Source organism: Puntigrus tetrazona, chromosome 17 (assembly GCF_018831695.1).
Source record: "Puntigrus tetrazona isolate hp1 chromosome 17, ASM1883169v1, whole genome shotgun sequence".
Taxonomy (NCBI): Eukaryota; Metazoa; Chordata; class Actinopteri; order Cypriniformes; family Cyprinidae; genus Puntigrus; species Puntigrus tetrazona.
The window spans coordinates 14,385,098-14,391,267 of record NC_056715.1 but is presented as its reverse complement, the minus strand read 5'-3'; positions in this window follow the sequence as shown (position 1 = coordinate 14,391,267).

Genomic DNA, 6,170 nt, shown 5'->3' with positions numbered 1-6,170 from the left:
TTTAGTAAAGAAATTGTATAAACAAACCGGAACCTGCGCTGAACATGCTTCTGTAACTTACTTCCTGAAATAATGGCAGCTATCATGCTCCTGTTTGTGTTAGACACGTGCCGGGCGAGACTTGTGGAAAGCTACATCTCTCTGTCGTAAACACTAGTGTGTGATTCCGGAAAACCGCTTAGCGTTTGTTTTCACGGATAAGCGTTCATCTTGCGTTGCTGGAGAGGAAGTCATTTCCACTGCTTAGGTGAGGAAACAAATGAAATAGCTAAGAAGTTATCAGGTTCAGCACAAAACTTCAATGCCAGCTGCCTGAACGCAGCACCACAGCACTGACAGACCAAGAGTAAAGCAACATAAAATTTAATACTTTAGTGAGGATGACATATAATCTGTGATGGCATGCCCAAACCAAAAAAAATAAATATTATTAAACTGTTAAATAAATTATCCTTTTAATTACCTTACTTTTACTTTAAACTTGACATGGAAAATTGACACTGAGAATGCACTTTTTTCCCAACAAAAATAGAAAAAAAAATATTTATATATATATATATATATACATATATACGTACAATAACAATGCATGTCTTTTCTTGTTCTGGGAAATTGTGAAATAAAAAAATTATAATTGTAACTTTCCACATCATGAAATGGACATTTTATTCATATAACTTTTACTTTGTTAAAGAGCTTAACGTTATTCGTTCTGCAAAGCTCCTTTGCAAACTACAAAATGTGGCTGGACTTTAATGTAATCATATGGAATTGATACTTTATTAGTTATAAATTATTTAACTGATGATGCTGGCCAATTTACTATATTTAAAATGTTAGTTCGCCTCAAATGGTTAGTTCAGCACTAGTATGTTTTACACGCCTCAAAGCATGTATGAAAAAAAGTATTTAAAGCAACTTTTAACATACACTTTATAACTTGTCTGAAAGAAGAAGATACACCTATGATGTGCTTTGAGGGGGTGAGTAAGACATGGGCTGATTCATTTTTGGTGAACTAGCACTTCAAATATTTTTATGTTTCTTAACATAATGGCACACAAGAGTGCTAGAACATTTAAAGTAGTTTTAGATGAGTGCAATTTATTTTTCATAGGATATTATGAACGTAAGCATTTGAGACGGGCTATTAAAGTGGTTAAGAAAGAGAACGCTACACAGCATCGCTTATTTTTCTTCATTATATCTTTATCCATCTGTCTTCAGCTGACAAACAACTCAATGTTATACTTAACTAAATCTTATCAAAATGATCTCTAATTGCTCTAATTGCACCCCATTGCTTAAGTTACAACTGCTATGTGTATGTGGCCTAAACAGCTGCCAGTAAATTTTATATAAAACAACGTTATAATGCAAATTACTTATAGACATCTAGTTAAAGACCGTCATTGAATAAGAAAACGATGTTCGTTTGGAACAGTTTCATTGTTATGAACTATTAGATTAAGCGCTCATGCTTCCATATCAGAAGATAAGTAAAAGGTTTTTTGTTTTTTTGCTGTGACAACGTCCTCATGCAGTTTCAACTGGTGCTTAGCTAAATGAGTTGGATCTTTCCCAGTCCGCATGGTTAGTTTACGGTCACAACAAAACTGCTGGTGTTGTTTTCACTGCACACAATACATGCACATATACACAGACATTACCTAACTCAATTTCTCTCTCGCTTTCATACCTGTATACTAGAGTCCTAACTGTCATCACATTAGTGTGTGTGGGGAGAATCAGGTATAATGAGCTGGAGATTATGGTTTTTAAAAAGGGGTTTCACTGGTAAATGCTCGCCATGCACTGAAAGGGGATTTTACAATGAAAGCTGTCTTATCAGATTACAATAACTGTTTCATTACAGCATTATTTACACATGAAAGAACAGCATTCCTAATCAGTCAAGGTAGACAGAGAGAAACTATACAGAGCTGGCTAGTCATTTTTGGTCATGACATTTGTTTTGGTTCTGCAATGAAAATAAAGGCTATATAAATAAATTGATACTAACACCTTAGAACAAAATAAGTGCATTTTTTAATCAACGGCCCTATTGGCACACATTGGCTGCCATATATAACCTATATTTGTGTATGTGTTCATGTAATCGTCAATCAGTTTTTCAACCTCGGAGATGTCAATAAACAGCTTGTAAACAAAATGCCATAGCATTTTATTTTCCTTTGTGCAAGTCAACAGTGCCCACAGCTTACCATACATTAGTTAACGAGCGTTTAACAAATTCAATGAAGCAAGTTATGAAACCCAGTGTGTAAAATGATTTCAACACAACAGGAATTGTTTAATTTAATAATTAATTGGTAATAATACTGCATTATCAATAAATTAATTAAACGCAGTGTTATGTAAAATTTTTATGTTTTCATACAATTCTTTGAAAATATATCATCAGAAACATTATTTATGGTATGGTGATGCTGAAGAATAACACAACAAATGTACTATCATTTGTCCTTACGTTGTTGCTTAAACATTTATAACATGTTTATATTTTTATATGAAATAAAATAGCATTTTTTATTTCTTTTATTTTAATACTGCTATGATCCATTTTTTTGGGGTCGAAGATCACACCATTTGAGAACCACTGCTTTAAATGATCTCATTGAAAACAGAGGGGCACAGAAACAGCGAACCCCGATGGAGGGGAGGATTTAGATTTAAACTTGCAGAGTGTGTGAATTCACTTGAGGATAAAATACTGCCTTCACTGACCCCCAGTGCACCAGCAAAACAGTACTATATGTATCAGCATGGGGACCCTTAAATAGAAGGTCCTGAGCTCTCTCTCTGAAAACACAAGAGCTCGGGAGGCGGAGGAGGTGTTGTGTGGGAGGGGTTCAAAGAGAACACGTTTGCTTTGATCAACACAGGAGTTGTCCTCCAAACCTCTGGAATAAACAGAGGCGGTACAAATTGGCTGGGTTTCTTTCTCCACCAAAGATTTTTTTTTGGGATAGTGACAGGATAGAAGGACCTCCCAAACTCAACCCTCTTACACAGGGAGGTTCTCTGTGGTCTCTCCCTCTGGAGAGAGAATAAGGCCATACACCCTCTGAATCTCATTTAGTAGAAAGGATTACCTATTAACCCTCTAGAGTGGACTGAGGGGAAAGAGAGAGTCTGTTTGTTGAGGGATTTTAACAAGAGCTCATGGGCTTCTTTTGGTGAATAATGGGACCCTGAAGGTATTAAATGTTGCTTTAGCTACATGCTAATTCACATAACACAGCCCAGGGTGCTGGTGGTGCAGAAGCACCCATTACCACTGGGTCACAGCCACAACACACAGCATTGTCATACTTTGTTATCCTACTGTTGTACACCAGCTGTGTTTACAGGCACCCTACACGCTTTTTAAAGAAAACTACCTCAGGTTTAAGATCGCCAGATGACTTTTTAGCTGAACCACATGCCTAGTTTCAGACTGTGCCAGATAGTTATTTGAGTGTTGCACATGCTTTAAACGCTAGGATAGGCTGAACTTAGCTTTACTCGGTGTTAAACTAAATGGTTATGCATTCACCATGCTTAGTGATACCACTTCAGGTCATTTGCTCTGATTCCTGGCTTAGCTATTATTACAAGTTGCAGTGAACATCAAAGCAGCTTTTGATTATAGCTGTGTTGCTCACATCAAACGTTTCTATGAACTAGCCATGCTTTGAGAGTTCATCTCATCTGATCAGTATGCCATAATGCATTACATCTTAGTACAAGAATCAGAAACTAAATCGCACTTTACCTATCAGAACACCCACCGAGATCTGTAGCTCATGCTGCATGACCCATGACCTCTAGTCTGCAGCTGGGGAAGGTTTTCGTATTCCTCCTCCACTGCATCTATTAACCTCTTGCAATAGAACCAAGTGATAAGCAAACTAAATGGTACTCAGCTATTACTGATGGAACAAACAGCTATATTGGTGTTAAAACCTTATTTCTTTAGATTGCTGACTTCAACTCAGAGCCATTAAAAATACCATCTGGTTTTCTAAACTGGTTTTTGTATTAAACTTTTTCCTCAGGAACCTAAGAGATAGAACCGGTTGCAACTCTTACCAAACGCCTTAAATTCAGTCAGCCCATGGTAAATTTAGAAGATAGATGGTCACCATGTTCAAGAAAACAGACATGTTATTATGGTGGATGATGTGGACTTTAATGGCCTCAACGATAAAAACACACACTATGGCACCGAGGGCCAACCGATGTGATCTCACGACTCCAAACTCCACAGGTGAGTCTATATATGTTGTCAGGTTTGTTGATCTCTCCATGCTAGGCAGGAGGCTTCAAAGAGCATTAGCTCCAACAATTGAGGAGTAAAAGACCAGCAAAGGTTGATGAGGCCGATAATGCTGGAGAGTTAGATTTGCCCTCACCAAACACACAGGCCCTGTACTTCTACAAGGTTTGCCCCCATATGTTTTTCACCCACAAATCATGAGTACTGCTTTGATCAATGTCTGGCCCTTAGGTTGTGGATTATGGATACTGGGATGTTGTCAGAGACTCCTAAAGATCATGAATCACTCAGGTCTGCACCCTTTCATCTCCTGCCTAATAGGAGGCCCGTGAGCCATGTTCAAGAGTGGAGATATGTAAATACTCATGTCAAGAGGATTTGAGAAGATGTTTCCCCTATCTTTTAGATGGTGGGCAACAGAGACTGCATCGAATGGGTAGAAGGTTGTAGTAATCAAGGCAGAGCACATCACCGCGCTGAAATATCTGATGGACGTTGGCGCTTGTTAACTTCTCAGTATTTTACAGGTTTTAGGTAGACCTGCTGGCTCTTTCATAGTTTCAGACAAGACTGATTAGACCAACTTACTATTATACAGCATACTGTGGTTCTCAAAGCATGGTTCTTCACACTGGAGTACAGGGACTTGTAAAATGAAAAGGCAGGTGTCTGAGGTCAGAGTAAATTTGAATGAAAGGAATCTACATTCAAATTAAATATTTATAAAAAAACTCACAAATAAACGATTCTACTGAATAAGATACTATTTTAAATGATTCAGATTCCAGCTTAATTGATCAAAAGTTTTGATCAGTAAGTAGAATACATACTTTTATTGGCATTCAGTTGACCAAAAGTTACAGCTTTCTAGTTTTGAAACAATTTTTCTACATATGTTCAAAATGCTGCTTAATATAATATAATAATTTTTATTCAGTTTCACTATCACTTTTAATCAGTGGTAATGCACCCCAAGTGGAAATGCAATGCTACACACACAATATGTATGTATATGTGGTTGTATGTGGCTGTATACATACTCACATACATAAACTGTATCCATATATATAAAAAATTCAATTCTTTGTTTTTGCAGTGATGAATGTCATATTTGGGGGAGTCCATATTTTCAACATTTTGAAATCCTCTATTCAGAATAATCTATGTTATGCATGATATTGTCCACATAGAATGTTTCTTTTTCAATCAAAATGAACTCAACTTCTTTACATTTCCTTGCTTATTCTAAGTCTTGCCTTGATCTGCTTCTCCACCGGCATGAGTGAGCTGATGATAATAACAGTCATGCTGACACAACTTTGACACGTTACCTACAGTGTTGGCTCAGACATTACATCCAGGCGACAATACAGCCTGCTACAAATCAGTCAATGAATCACTAATTAAAGGTTTCAGAAACGAGGCTGCCCTCTGAAGCCTATAGCGTGTCCCAGCCCAACCATGGGAGATGATTGCAGGTGCTTCCTATGGTCGAAACGGTTGATTAAAGAGGTTAGCCCCATCTTCCTTGGTAACACTCTGCTCTTTTCTCCTCTGATCCCCCTTGTCATCCCTATCTCTCTCCTTCACACACACATAAGAAGTTTAGCTTTTCTTCTAGCCAACATGCTCCCAAAGTCTACAGGGATCCCATCGACAGCAGTTGCGCTCCTCTTACTCACGTTCTCAGCTGTACAATTCAAATATTTGTAAATAATAGTAAAACAAGCTCAGTTCCCATAGCTCTGTTTAGGGAACAACAGCTGAGAGAAGCGTGTCCAAAATTAGGTAGGAGACTCTCTACTCTGACAACATGCCAGTTGTTTTATTAAGCACGTACCACCCACAAGTGTCATGTGAATTATTACACAGCCCACCCGGATTAAGC